Genomic DNA, 15,968 nt, shown 5'->3' on the forward strand with positions numbered 1-15,968 from the left:
GCAAAGAGGGAATGGTTTTAAAATGTAGCCTCTCTCTGCAGCATTGTGTTAGATGTTCGAGCAAAAGGCCCCAGAGCGGCATAGCGTGCAGTAGTTGTTAGTGCTCAGATTTACTCTGCTTCTATGGTTTCATTTTAGGAAAGGGAATATTTTAATGCCGAAACAAGTGAGTGCCTAATTCACTAGCCTAAATTTTGCTCTCATATATATATTGGCTACTTCCATTTTAATTAGTGAGCTTGCATCTGCTTATACCAGGGCTCTTAACCTGCTCCCATTGAAGTCAATGGCAAAACTGGCCCAGAGCTGAATTTGGCCCAGTGGAAATTGCATTTGCGTATCCGAAGGCAGAATTTGGCACAGTGGCTTCAGGTAAATATATAAGGCCATGCTAGGGCTGCACTTGTTTCATAGGCCCCAAGACTGCCCTGAGTTACACTCCTGAATTCACTGGCGTAGAACAAAATTTGGCCTGTGCGGTGAAAGCACATGCTATGCAAGCGTCTCCACCCTGTTCTCCGCATCATCTCATGTATTGATCAGAAACTGGGGGTTGTGCGCCACTGGTTTGGGTATTTATTTTGCTCAGTGCAGGCTCGTGTCCAAATGCATTTCACTTGTGAGCTGTTCGATTTGAGCCTGTGTCCGTGGAGGCAAAAGGCTGCTGCCTGAACTCACTATGCCTTGTAATCCCCGGCCTATTTTACTTTACCATGTGTAGGTCGATTTTTATCCAACATTTTGACCTCAAATGAGTACGTGCCTTTGAAAGGATGAGGCAGTTTTGTTGCCCCTTCGCTGAAGTGGAGATTCATAGGAATCACTAGTAAACTCATTTGTTGAAAACGTGTGTAACTACAGCTGGAAAAATAGGTATAAGTGTCTGAACAGCATCAACCATAGTGGCTTAGCACCGGCGCAGCGGCACCATTGCTTGCTGTTCTGTAATTCATATACTCATTTTTGTAGCGTGGATCCACCCTCTAAGACACCACTTTCAGAAAAAGGCAGGATTAGCAGCTGTGCTGATTTACGTAAAATGCTGCCTATTCCCATCCAGTGTAGCCCAAAGCAAATGCTCAAATTTATTTCACTTAAGACTTCCAATCCGATAAGAATTGTCACCACTTGGTTAGGACTAATCTGCTGAGCTACGTCGGCTTTTTAATCTAGAATGTTAAACTTCTAAGAACAATTGTACGAATGAAGCAAAGTTAAAGCTATTTTAAATACTGGAGAAAGTGAGCCAAGAAAAAAACAAAAGCAATGTTATTTTTACAAATGGTTTCCTATACTTAGTACAAGCTTTCCATTGTCTTAATGGCTATTCTAGCCATAGTATTCCCACTGTAAGAGAAGTGTTGTAAATAGATACTTGACAATTCCCCATATTACTCCAAAATAAAACATGTGCTCATCTGAAGAGGTTTTCACTTTAACAACAGGGACAGTGGTTAGGGCTAGCCTGTCAACATCTTATTCCCACATTCAGCTGTACTGGGCCTTCTGCTGATTGTTGTATACAAGGTATATGATTCTGAAAAACCTATGCCCCTCGTTTAAGTGGTCTCTGTTTATCCATGTTATTCCTGCAGATGTTTCCATGTCTTAATTAATAACTCAGCAGCTAAGGACATTCAGTTACCTTCCCCTTTAGCATATACTGCTATAACTCCCTCCCCCTTAAAGTATGATGTCTCACACACCTTTCTATAATAGCCCATCTAAGAAAGAGGTGTGCACATAAAATCAAACTAACAGGAAGAAACACCTGTGCTGCTTGTGACCACATGGAGATCTGGTATCCCATGTTTATGTGTTGAGCAATGGCTAGTTCAGGGCCTGATCCTGCAAGCCCTGATTCATGTGAGTAGTTCTTCATGGCCTCATTGGAGTCAGTTTTATAATAGCTGTATTAAGTTTCTTTCAGGCTCAGCATATTCTGACCTTTGCTGGATGCTAAAACTTCATGCTAGTTCCCACTCGGGGGAGATCTATTCTGTAACATAGAATGGTGGAAGCCCAGAAACCTCTTTTTGTAGTCAGCCATGTTTACTCGACCAGCCCTTGTCTATTTCGCCACACAGCAGCAACACACAGTACAGGTCTGGGTCTTTACCCTGCCCTATAAACTGACAGTATGGACCCCACACCTGTGCTGGTGTCCATGCTGGTGGATTGCATGACAAGATCTTAATACAGGTGGCTCTCTACCAACGAGATTAACAAAAGCTGCTGGGCCTGAACCTCTGTCCAGTGCCAACAAGATCTTCCTGAGCTCCTACCAGGCATAACTATCAACTCCTCTCTGAGAGTCCTCTCCCATAGGCAGGGCAGCATCTCTGATTTGTTTTTGTGTTTAAAAGGCTCATTTAAGGTGGATAACTCTGAGTTCTAATGTATTTTTTCCTAAAAAAAAAAAAGATAAATTAAGTCAGAATGAGTTTAATAAAAAAGACTATCACAGATAAGTGAATAATAGTAACTGGGTGTACGTACGGGGGAGCCTAAAGATTACAAGATTGTGCCTTTTTCAGCCCATTGTGTTGATGTCATTTACGGTTAGGCAGCAAGAAAGTGCTCAGTGCTGTACAAGACCGAAATTAAGGGCAGTACCTGACTCGGAGGAGTTCACTGTCAGAAAGACAGATGCATAAATCCAGACATTCTGACAGACTCTGAGGAAATGCTGATTCTTCCGTAACAGCAAAATCTCAAGCCATATTTGGGTAGTGAAAGCCTTTGCTTAATGTGGGTTAGTGTCCAGGGGCATCTTGGAAATAAATCTAGAGTGTGGTGGCACTGGGTCATTCCATGCCTAGAAGAAGTCACAAAGATGAGGGTATGTCTACACTACGAAATTAGGTCGAATTTATAGAAGCCGGTTTTATAGAAATCGGTTGTATACAGCCGATTGTGTGTGTCCCCACATAAAATGCTCTAAGTGCATTAAGTTGGCGGACCGCGTCCACAGTACCGAGGCTAGCGTCGACTTCCGGAGCGTTGCACTGTGGATAGCTATCCCACAGTTCCCGCAGTCTCCGCCGCCCATTGGAATTCTGGGTTGAGATCCCAATGCCTGAATGATGCAAAACAGTGTCGCGGGGGGTTCTGGGTACATGTCGTCAGGCACCTCCCCCTCCGTCAGAGCAACGGCAGACAATCGATTCACGCCTTTTTACCTGGGTTACCTGTGCAGACAACATACCACGCCAAGCATGGAGCCCGCTCAGTTCAGCTCAGCTCACCGTCACCATATGTCCTCTGGGTGCCGGCAGACGTGGTACTGCAGTGCTACACAGCAGCAGCTAATTGCCTTTTGGCAGTAGACAGTGCAGTATGACTGGTAGCCTTCATCGGCGATCTGGGTGCTGGCAGATGTGGGGCTGGCAGACGTGGGGCTGCATTGCACACAGCAGCAGCCCCTTGCCTTTTGGTAGAAGATGGTATATTACGACTGGTATCCGTCGTCATCGTACTGCAGTGGCTGTCAATCATGGGCACCTGGGCAGACATGCTCAGTCCTATCAAACTGTCTTGACGATGATGGCTATCAGTCGTAGTATGCTATTTTCTGCCAAGCGCCCAGTATTTTCTGCCAAGCACCCAGAAGATGCCGAGGGCTATCAGTCATGCTGCACCGTCGTCTGCCAGCTTAAGATGTAAAAAATAGATTTGTTCTGTATTCATTTGCTTCCCCCTCCCTCCGTGAAATCAACGGCCTGCTAAACCCAGGGTTTTGAGTTCAATCTTTGGGGGGGGCCATTCTGTGTGACAGTTGTTTGTGTTTCTCCCTGATGCATCTTTGTTGATTTTAATTCCCTGTACCTGTATGCCATGTCGTCACTTGCCCCTCCCTCCCTCCCTCCGTCTGTCAGATACTAGTTTCGCGCCTTTTTTCAGACCAGACGCCATAGCACTGGGATCATGGAGCCCGCTCAGATCACCGCGGCAATTATGAGCACTATGAACACCACGCGCATTGTCCTGGAGTATATGCAGAGCCAGGACATGCCAAAGCAAAACCAGGACCAGCCGAGGAGGCGATTGCAGCGCGGCAACGAGAGTGATGAGGAAATTGACATGGACATAGACCTCTCACAAGGCACAGGCCCCAGCAATGTGGAAATCATGGTGTTACTGGGGCAGGTTCATGCCGTGGAACGCCGATTCTGGGCCCGGGAAACAAGCACAGACTGGTGGGACCGCATCGTGCTGCAGGTGTGGGACTATTCCCAGTGGCTGCGAAACTTTCGCATGCGTAAGGGCACTTTCATGGAACTTTGTGACTTGCTTTCCCCTGCCCTGAAGCGCCAGAATACCAGGATGAGAGCAGCCCTCACAGTTGAGAAGCGAGTGGCGATAGCCCTGTGGAAGCTTGCAATGCGAGACAGCTACCGGTCAGTCGGGAATCAATTTGGAGTGGGCAAATCTACTGTGGGGGCTGCTGTGATCCAAGTTGCCAGGGCAATCAAAGACCTGGTGATATCAAGGGTAGTGACTCTGGGAAACGTGCAGGCCATAGTGGATGGCTTTGCTGCAATGGGATTCCCAAACTGTGGTGGGGCGATAGACGGAACCCATATCCCTATCTTGGCACCGGAGCACCAAGCCACCGAGTACATAAACCGCAAGGGGTACTTTTCAATGCTGCTGCAAGCCCTGGTGGATCATAAGGGACGTTTCACCAACATCAACGTGGGATGGCCGGGAAAGATACATGATGCTCGCATCTTCAGGCACTCTGGTCTGTTTCGAAAGCTGGAGGAAGGGACTTTCTTACCGGACCAGAAAATAACCGTTGGGGATGTTGAAATGCCTATCGTGATCCTTGGGGACCCAGCCTACCCCTTAATGCCATGGCTCATGAAGCCGTACACAGGCAGCCTGGACAGTAGTCAGGACCTGTTCAACTACAGGCTGAGCAAGTGCCGAATGGTGGTGGAATGTGCATTTGGACGTTTAAAAGCACGCTGGCGCAGCTTACTGACTTGCTCAGACCTCAGCAAAAAGAATATCCCCATTGTTATTGCTGCTTGCTGTGCGCTCCACAATATCTGTGAGAGTAAGGGGGAGACATTTATGGCGGGGTGGGAGGTTGAGGCAAATTGCCTGGCCGCTGATTACGTGCAGCCAGACACCAGGGCGGTTAGAAGAGCACAGCAGGGCGCGGTGCGCATCAGAGAAGCTTTGAAAACGAGTTTTGTGACTGGCCAGGATACGGTGTGAAACTTCTGTTTGTTTCTCCTTGATGAACCCTCCGCCCCCCCCCTCCCCGGTTCACTCTACTTCCCTGTAAACGAACCAACCCACCCTCCCCTCCCCCCTTCGAGCACCGCTTGCAGAGGCAATAAAGTCATTGTTACTTCACATTCATGCATTCTTTATTAATTCATCACACAACTAGGGGGATAATTGCCAAGGTAGCCCGGGATGGGTGGCGGAGGAGGGAAGGAAAAGGACACACTGCAGTTTAAAACTTTAACTCTGATTGAAGGCCAGCCTTCTGATGCTCGGGCAATCATCTGGGGTGGAGTGACTGGGTGGCCAGAGGCCCCCCCACCGTGTTCTTGGGCGTCTGGGTGAGGAGGCTATGGAACTTGGGGAGGAGGGCTGTTGGTTACACAGGGGCTGTAGCGGCGGTCTCTGCACTGCTGCCTTTCCTGCAGCTCAACCATACGCTGGAGCATATCAGTTTGATGCTCCAGCAGCCGGAGCATCGACTCTTGCCTACTGTCTGCAAGCTGACGCCACCTATCATCTTCAGCCCGCCACTTGCTCTGTTCATCCCGCGATTCAGCCCGCCACCTCTCCTCTCGTTCATACTGTGCTTTTCTGTAGTCTGACATTGACTGCCTCCACGCATTCTGCTGTACTCTTTCAGCGTGGGAGGACATCTGGAGCTCCGTGAACATATCATCCCGAGTCCGCCGTTTTCTCCTTCTAATCTTCACTAGCCTCTGTGAAGGAGAAACATTTGCAGCTGGGGGAGGAGAAGGGAGAAGTGGTTAAAAAAGACACATTTTAGAGAACAATGAGTACACTCTTTCACGTTAAATTTTGCTGTTCACATTACACAGCACATGTGCTTTCGTTACAAGGTCGCATTTTTCCTCTTATATTGAGGGCCTGCCGGTTTGGTGTGAGAGATCACTTACGCAGTGCCAGGCAACAGATTTCGGCTTGCAGGCAGCCATGGTAAGCCACAGTCTTTTGGCTTTTTTAACCTTCTTAACATGTGGGAATGGTTTCAAACAGTAGCGCCCTCATTTCCCATACCAAGCACCCATTGGGTTGGCCATTTAAAATGGGTTTGCAATGTAAAAGGAGGGGCTGCGGTTTCCGGGTTAACATGCAGCACAAACCCAACTAACCCCCCTCACCCCCCCACACCCAATTATTGGGGATGATCACTTCACCCCTCCCCACCACCACGTGGCTAACAGCGGGGAATATTTCTGTTCAGCAGAGCAGGAAGGGGCACCTCTGAATGTCCCCTTAATAAAATCGCCCCATTTAAACCAGGTGACCGTGAATGATATCACTCTCCTGAGGATAACAAAGAGCGATAAGGAATGGATGTTGTCTGCATGCCAGCAAACACCAGGACCATATGCTGCCATGCTTTGTTATGCAATGATTCGAGACTACGTGCTACTGGCCTGGCGTGGTAAAGTGTCCTACCATGGCGGACGGGATAAGGCAGCCCTCCCCAGAAACCTTTTGCAAAGGCTTTGGGAGTACATGAAGGAGAGCTTTCTGGAGATGTCCCTGGAGGATTTCCGCTCCATTCTCATACACGTTAACAGACTTTTCCAGTAGCTGTACTGGCCGCGATTGCCAGGGCAAATTAATCATTAATCATTAAACACGCTTGCTTTTAAACCATGTGTAATATTTACAAAGGTACACTCACCAGAGGTCCCCTGTGTGCCCTCAGGGTCTGGGAGCACGCCTTGGGTGAGTTCGGGGGTTACTGGTTCCAGGTCCAGGGTGATAAACATATCCTGGCTGTTGGGGAAACCGGTTTCTCCGCTTCCTTGCTGCTGTGAGCTATCTACATTATCTTCATCCTCATCTTCCTCGTACCCCGAACCCGCTTCCCTGTGTGTTTCTCCAGTGAAGGAGTCATAGCACACGGTTGGGGTAGTGGTGCCTGCACCCCCTAGCATGGCATGCAGCTCCGCGTAGAAGCGGCATGTTTGCGGCTCTGCCCCGGACCTTCCGTTTGCCTCTCTGGCTTTGTGGTAGGCTTGCCTTAGCTCCTTAATTTTCACATGGCACTGCTGTGCGTCCCTGTTATGGCCTCTGTCCTTCATGGCCTTGGAGACCTTTTCTAATATTTTGCCATTTCGTTTACTGCTACGGAGTTCAGCTAGCACTGATTCATCTCCCCATATGGCGAGCAGATCCCGTACCTCCCGTTCGGTCCATGATGGAGCTCTTTTGCGATCCTGGGTCTCCATCATGGTTACCTGTGCTGATGAGCTCTGCGTGGTCACCTGTGCTCTCCACGCTGAGCAAACAGGAAATGAAATTCAAATGTTCGCGGGGCTTTTCCTGTCTACCTGGTCAGTGCATCTGAGTTGAGAGTGCTGTCCAGAGCGGTCACAATGAAGCACTGTGGGATAGCTCCCGGAGGCCAATAACGTCGAATTCCGTCCACACTACCCCAATTCCGACCCGCTAAGGCCGATTTTATCGCTAATCCCCTCGTCGGAGGTGGAGTAAAGAAACTGGTTTAAAGGGCCCTTTAAGTCGAAAGAAAGGGCTTCGTCGTGTGAACGTGTCCAGGCTTAATTCGATTTAACGCTGCTAAAGTCGACTTAAACTCGTAGTGTAGACCAGGCCTGAGAGTGGGAGAAGGAAACCAAAGGGATTGCAAGCTTGGCATCAAGGTTAGAGAGAAGGGGGGTAAGGGGCTCATAAGAATTTAGATTGGTTTTGTTGGCCCAAGTGGGTTATGTAGGGCCTTGAAAGCGAGGATAAAGAATTGACATGCTAATTTTATCATTTGTGTTTTGAATGGTACCGTGAGATTTGAGGAAACCAGGTAGGAGGAAAATAAATCAATGAGAATAGCCAGAGCTTGGACACATGTTTTAGTTGTTGGGTTGGTGGGGGAGGGGCTACCCTGCCAGAATACCTTGGGGGTGATGGTCAATCATTCACCATTATTGGGCCACAACTCCCTCTAAAAAATGGTAGCACGTGTACTCTCTCCATACCGGCCCAGCTTTGTGAGCCATTGCAGAATGGGGATAAGTCCATGTCTCTACCCCCTTTGAAGAATTTAGCATTATAGTATTATATTCTCTGCTCCTTGGGAGTCACTGAGCACAAGGACTGAGATTATGGCTAGCCCCTGTGCAGGGGCACAAGATAGAGGGAATTCTTCCTGTGGCTTGTCCCTCTCTCCCAAAGCCAGCCACAAGATGTCCTAAAATATTTTTCAGTTCTTATCTGCAAAGGAGTCAGAAGGTTAATGCTGCAATTAAGCTCTGTAGCACGGTTTGGAAATTGACCTGCTTACCAGAATAGAGTAGCTTGTGGGGATGAATCATGAAAACTCCTTAAAGCTTAGTCCCCTGGTTAAGAAATATTTTCTGATATACCTTTGGGATTGAAGCTTGGTGGCCATCTGGGGTTGTTCAGATTAAGTGATGAAATGATACCTTGAGTGATCACTTCTGTCGGCAATTTTTTTTAAACTTATGCTGCTTTTTAGAAAAAACTCTTGTCATTTGTTCCTCAACAGTCTGCCTAGTTGGCTGCTGAGGAGCTTGGGCCTTCAGTCTCCTGGGGTTAGATTCACAAAGGGACTTGGGCATTGCCATGGTCAGTGTTGCAACACCTACCTCTAGGCACCTACCACATCACTGGGATTCACAAAGCCTGAGCTAGGGGAAGTTGAGGGGAGATAGGTCCGAAGAATGGGATTCACAAAAGCCAGCATACAAGGTTGCTCCCCATCTAAGATAGCCAATGGTAGATGCCCAGAAGAGGGGTGTATCCTAAGTCCCGCCCCGTGAGGGAGTTTGACACCTAAATCCAAGATGGAGGGTGGTGCCTGCCTCTGCTTGGGATTCTCAGCTGTGAAATCCTCTCCTGGAGTTAGGCACCTAAGGCATTTCTTGCAACAATCCAATGGGGTGGAGGGAGGACCTCCCTTATCACTTTTAGCCCAGTGCGAGGGTACTCACCTGGCTTGTGGGAGATCTCCCCTCCCGTTCATGTCCCCTCTCTACTGGATGATAGGGGATATGAACAGATCTCTGCCATTTCACAGGTGAGTGTCCAAACCACAGCGCTAATGGAGGAACACCTTCAACAGGCGAGACTGAGGGAGCCCCACATCAGAATATCCCTTAGCCCTGTTCAAATCCCTTCTCCCTCTCAGGCAGAGCAGGCTCTTGAACTGGGGATCTCCCACATCCCAGGTGAGTACCCTAACCATTGGGCTAAAAGATGCAAGGGAGGTCATCCCCCTCCCCCGCATGGATATTTTGTGTGGATATAGGCATACTCCAAGCATCCCTACTGGATAGGCCCTGCTGGTGAGTTAGGCAAAGGAACACCTATCGTCCCCCGGTTTGTGAATCATACTGTGGCTTAGGCATCCAGACAGCTAGAGTGAGGTAGCACTGCTCATGCCCAGAGGCTAAAACTTAGGCACATAGGGAACTTTCGCTGCAAAAACTTAGGTGCCAAGTGAGGTTGGGGACCTACAGCATTTGGTAGCAGCTAAGTGGGGCTTTTGTGAATACCAGTGGTGTCTAAATCAGAGACTTCGCCTATTGAAGTGGCAGTTAGGTGGCTAAACCATTTGTGAATCTACCTCTGGGATCCTCAACAGCCTGCAGGATGATCAGTGATTTCTGCACACAGGGTAGTGTATCTGCTTCTGGTCTAAGAGGGGAAGAATTGCTCATGCGTGAGATTCCACCCCAAGACGGGGAAGAACAAGAAGCCCGAAACGTGAGGTGGATGCTCTCCGAGAGACCAGCACGGGAAAAGAGGTACAGTTTGCCCCATAACTGTGAGAGCTGGCACTCTTCACTTTGGAACAAGCCTCACGTGAGCCGTCTCCCGCACCCTGAACTAAGAACTTGCTCTACTCTCAGCAAACATCTCCCATCCCATCCGCCCTGCATGGAACTTCCTGCAGTTTCTGGAGCTGGGTGGAGAAAGGGAATTCTGTCTGGCAGAGGATTCTGATATTTCACAATTTGGTGGTGGTCTGATTCAGCATCACACACACACGGTGTGGGGGGGTGTTACGGCGGGGCTCCAGGACTTCCAGGCTCTTGGCTCCCTACCATCCTACAAAACAGACTGCTGCTGGAAATACAGAGCCACACTGGCTCACCTGTTTTGAGACTGTCCCAAGAGACAATCCTTTTGGCTTGAAGTAGGCAGGAGGATTAATATGATAATGGATACCTCCTTAAAAAGTATTTCCCAGAACTGTGTTTTGGGATCTAGCCCATCATTTGGGACACTCACGGGAAGCTTGGTCCTCTAGAGCAGAGCTTGTAGCCAAACGACTCCTATTGCTTAGCTGGAATAGCAGACTGGCTCCAGAGACAGAAGCTGCTCAGCCTGACTGACCTAGAGAACAGGTGAGACAGGGTGGGTGAGGTAATGCATTTATGGGACCAACTTCTGTGGGTGAGAAAGACAAGCTTTCGAGCTAACTCAGAGCTCTTCTTCAGGTCTTGCAAATGGACTCAGAGAACAAGTAACATTTCACAGAAGAGGGACCTTAAACAAATTTGAAAAGATTTGGTGTAACATTTTAGAAACCTTTGATTAACTCCATCCCACTCCTTTACTTTTTTGTTCTTTTTGCTATTCTCTCCTTATTTGGGGGGAGGGGAGGATGTTTTAAAAAAATAAGATTATGATTTAGAGGAATACAAAACAAACCCCCTTAATGCTATTTGCCTGTACTCCAATATTCTCTCCTATCAGGTGCGGGGTTTATGTCACAAATCCTCTCTTGGCACTGCAGGGCAAACAGTAGTGACAATCAGGGCCGGATTTGTGGACCCAATGCCAAACATATTAGTGGGCCTCCATGGGGCATTGGAGCATGGCGTGGGGGAGCGAGGGGCCAGCCAGAGGCAATGGGGCACTGGGGCATGGTATGGCCCACCTCCGCCCAGCCCAGTGCGAGGGCGATGTTTATAAACCGGCAGTCGCCAGACACACACTGGCCCACCCGGCCCTGTGCAGCCAGCGTGCTCCTTCCCCTCGGGGGTGGGCCCATGCCACGCCACACAGCCTCCCCGCCCAACATCCCCTGACTCCCTATGCCAGCGCCCCCGGACCTACTATGCCCAGCGTCCCTCCAGACCCCCCACCACAAATGCACAGTGCCCTGCACACCACCACCCCGCCTAGCACCCCCCCACACAACTGCCAAGCACCCCACACAGAACAATCCAGTCCCTAGTGCCCCAACACATACAGATCTCCCCTACTGCCCACTACCCAGTGCCCTTCCCCACAGCCCCACCATCACAGCTACACAGCACTCCACACAGACCCCCCACTGCCCAGCACCCCAACACACACAGACCTTGCCCAGCGCCCCTCCAGCAGACCCCCCACTGCCTAGCATCCCCAAACATACAAATCTCCCCCCCGCCCATCACCCCCCACCCTCTCACAGCCCAGCACCCCTCACAGACCCTCCCAGAGACCCCCAACCCCGCCCCCTGCCTCCCGGCCGCACTCATCAGTAAGGCTGTGAGTTTGTCATGGAGGTCACAGAAGTCACAGATTCCAGGCAGTCCCTGGGCCAGCCGCACTCACCGCTGCTGGGGCAGTCTCGGGCCACAGCATCCCCCTCCCACAGCAGCAGCAGGAGTTTGGGTGTGGGTGGGCCTGGGGGTTGGGGCGTGGGAGGGGATGAGGGCTCTGGGCAGCGCTTACCTTGGGGGGCTCCCTGGAAGCAGCGACATGTCCCTCCCTCAGCTCGTAGGCAGAGGCCACATGTGGCCTCCGCCGGCAGGTACCGCCCCTGCAGATCCCATTGACTGCGGTTCCCTGCCAATGGGAGATGCAGAGCTGGTGCTTGAGGCGGAGGCAGCGCGCGGAGCCATCTGGCCGTGCCTCCACCAGGAGCTGAGGGAGGGACACATACCGCCATTTCTGGGGAGTCATGCGGAGCTGGGTTATGGTAGGGAGCCTGCCAGCCCTGCCAACCTCCGCTCCAAGCACCAGCGGGGGTCCCAGGCCACGCGCCACCGCCCATCCTCCCAGAGCACCCGCAATGCCCCCCGGGCCACTCCCCCCCAAGATTTAGTTGGGGTATATAGTACAAGTCATGGACAGGTCACGGGCCATGACTTTTTGTTTACTAAAAATACCCATCACTGAAACATAGCCTTACTCATCAGCCCTGCTGAGCAAGCACAGAGCAGGGAAACCCCCACCCAGGACAGTGCTTGGGGGCAGGACAGCTGAAGCTTGGGAGCAGAGAGCGGCCCCATCTCCCGGAGCCCCACCCAGCCCTACCCAACTGGTGCTGGTGCCTGCGGCGGAGGACGAGATTCCTTGCAGGGGCTGGTGTGGGGAGGGACAACCCCCAACTTCCCCAACCCGCCACTTCCGCAGAGTGGTTACTTCCCTTGACCTGTCCATGACTTTTACTAAAAATACCCGTCACTGAAACGTAGCCTTACTCATCAGCCCTGCTGAGCCAGTGCAGAGCAGGGAAACCCCCACCCAGCACAGTGCTAGGGGGCAGGACAGCTGAAGCTTGGGAGCAGCGAGTGGCCCCATAGCCCGGGGCCCCACCCAGCCCTACCCAACTGGTGCTGGCACCTGCGGCGGAGGAGGAGTTTCCTTGCAGGAGCTGGTGGGGGGAGGGACAACCCCCAATTCCCCAGCCCGCCACTTCCACAGAGTGGCAGGGAGAGGTGGGTCCTGCCCCCAGGGAGCCCGAAGCAGACGTTCAGGTCACTGGTCTGGAGCGACAGCGGCTGAGGGCTCCTCTCCGCCCTGGCACTGACAGGCAGCCGGCCGGCCGCCGGCCAAGAGGAGTGAGCAGGAGCCGGTGAGCGGAGCCAGGGGGCAGAGAGAAGCCCTGCAGACAGGAGCGAGTGGTGGGGGTGGAGGGGGGATGGAGAGGAGCCAGTGGCTTGGGGCGCAGCACAACTGGAGTGGGCCGGGCTGGGGCCCCTTTTGAGTGTGGGCCCGGTGCCATGGTGCCACTGTAAACCCGCTACTGATGACAGTTGCACTTGAATCACTTAAGGTAGCAAAGATGACTGTAGAATGGATACCGGATAGGGGCAGAGGGGTTGGGTAAAGCTGCTCCATTTTTTTTATAGAGTCATCATTCACAGTAAAACCACATTTCAGACGTTGATGTGTGAGCAAGCAATTTACAACATCTTCACGTGAAATGGCTATGTCAGACAATTCATCAGAAAAACCTCATTTAGTTGGGAAACAAAACACACAGAAACATTCCCTTAGATATTTTCTCTGTCACACGTGATGCGTGAAGGTCACATGGGGTCATAGATTTTAAGGCCACAAGGGACAATAGGTTATCTAGTCTGTCCTTCTGTGTCTCACAGGCAATTAAATTTCACCCAGTCACCCCTGTATCAAGTCCAATAATGTATGTTTTATGAAATCATACCCTCCAGAAAGGCTTCCAGTCTAGATCTGAAGATACCAAGAGAAAGAGAACCCAACACTTGGTAGTTTGTTCCAATGCCGAATCACCAACACTGTTTTAAAAAAAAATTGCCTAATTTTGAATTTGAATTTGTGTGGTTTGAGCTTCTTGCTATTGGTTCTAGTTATTCCTGGATTAGCCTCCTAAAGCACTTAAGCGCTTTAGAAAAACTGACCCATAGTGAATAAAAATGTAATAAACCTAGGTTGCTCATGGACCATCTATAGTCCAATATGTATTGAAATTATCGGGTAACTTTTGAGTAATGAGCAGCAAAGAGTCCTGTGGCACCTTATAGACTAACAGATGTATTGGAGCATAAGCTTTCCTGGGTGAATACCCACTTCGTAAGACGCATGTTAGTCCAATATATCTGTTAGTCTATAAGGTGCCACAGGACTCTTTGTTGCTTTTTACAGATCCAGACTAACATGGCTACCCCTCTGATATTTTGAGTAATGAGTGCATTTGGGTTAATTAGATGGTTCTCCATGGAAAAATTGGAAAGCAGAAAAAAGGGTTAATATCACTGTATGCCTCACTTGCTTTAGATTATTTAGCTGTCTCTGTATGTAAGCCATTGGTCTGAATGAATTCTCTCCAGCCGTCTATTGACCTGGGGGAAAAGACCGCATAAGCAGACAGTTTTTGCATAAACACACCTAATCTGCCTACGGTGATCAATTGGCATATCTGCTTTACCAAGGTGATCAATTTTGGCTGTTTTGGGTTAAAATTCTCTTAAGTCTCGGATGCTGGGGTAACGAAATGTAGTTACTCTTACTGCATGACTAAACTGGTCCTAGGACCTAACTGAAGGGTCGCCTAACTGAGGAGTAGTAAAGTAAATCTAAGCGAAGGTCAGAGGGGGTGGGATAGGTGAGGGCTCTGTTTTAAGGCTCCTAGATGCTATTTGACCCTTCCCCGCCAGTGTTTAATGATAGGGCTGGTTAGATTCAGTTAAGAGTCCTTGTGTTTTCTTAGTGACTACTAGGGTTGAAAGCACTGATAGACGGGTCAAGGGGGCTGAATCTTAGGTCCCGTGAGGCGACAGTGTGCTGGTGAAAGACACCGTCAAGGAGGCAGCAGCAGTAGTGAGGTTCTCCACTACCCACTGAAATCACTAAGAACTGGGCTAGGTGGTGGAACCTCAGAACACGGCATCGCAGCTAGAGGCAGCATGGTGAGAGATGTAGCAGCAGCATGAGAGGTGCCCCTCCCTTCCCAGCAAATCCTACAGGTGTGGTTACAAATAGCTGGGCTAGGTGGTTGTGGCGCTGTAGGTCTGGACCAGACCAAGGATACAGCAGAGGTGATAGCAGCAGGCAGCAGTAAGCAAAGGCCATGGCAAGCAGCAGAAGAGATGGCAATGACCGCGTTGAAAAGTAACAGAACCAACAGGAGGACAGCAGCAGTGGTGGAGGCAGCACTCGCTCACCTCCCCATTCCCAGGGGCTAGAGGTGAACCCACCTGAATGTGCCTCTAGCCTCTGGGCCTTCACTGACCTGGAACAACAACCCGTAAGTGGGGTGCAGCAGAGGGAAAAGGGGAGTGGCATGTGAAAGGGGTAGTCGTCTGTTGGACTTTCACACCACAAAGTGGGAAACTGAGGGAAAGGACATTGCACTGTGGGGTGGGTGTTTACGTATTGTTTTCAGATTTTTCAGTCATTGCCACTGTGATTTCCCAACTTAATTCTGTGTACCTCCCTCCTGAAGGAAGGTTTTCTGTTGGTATACACATACTCAGTGCTTGCGAGAGGGGAAGTATTACTGCCAGAAGTGGTGTTTAATTTTCCCTCATTTCTGGGTGGGGGCTTGAGCCGGCTTTGTTTTGTAATTTTAAGAGGACCCCCTGGATATAGAAGCTGGCCCTTGATGCTGCCCACGTCACCAGGCGGAAGGGTTACATTTTGGGGGGCTCGTCCGGGATCCTGGGTCAGCACCCCTCCCTAGCACATCTTGAGTAAACCATTAATTTGGGAAAGCAATTTTGCTATATATGGAGGAAATTACAATTTGTACAAAGGCTATACCCATGTCGGAGCAGTGGTGCGAGAGGATGAATATTGACCCTAAGAAATGCCTTCTAGTAACAGAGGCAGCTCAGGCATTTGATGAGGGTTCTATTAAATCTGCTTTACAGGCAGCCACAGAATGCTTGAGCAAGTGCAGAGTGTGTGGCCGCATGTTTATGAGCAAGATGTGCAGGACTGTGCGAGCTGCCAGTGGTAGGGTTACCATATTTCAGCAAGCAAAAAAGAGGACG

At 50.1% G+C, this 15,968-nt stretch overlaps 1 protein-coding gene across 1 annotated transcript in view; it reads left to right on the forward strand.

The window, feature by feature from the left end:
* The window catches only part of ACSL6 (acyl-CoA synthetase long chain family member 6), a 124,462-nt gene that overhangs the window by 1,029 nt on the left and 107,465 nt on the right, over nucleotides 1–15,968 (forward strand). The window lies entirely within an intron of this gene.

The sequence above is a fragment of the Terrapene carolina genome, unplaced genomic scaffold (assembly GCF_002925995.2).
Source record: "Terrapene carolina triunguis isolate 2854851 unplaced genomic scaffold, T_m_triunguis-2.0 Scaffold629, whole genome shotgun sequence".
Classification (NCBI taxonomy): Eukaryota; Metazoa; Chordata; order Testudines; family Emydidae; genus Terrapene; species Terrapene triunguis.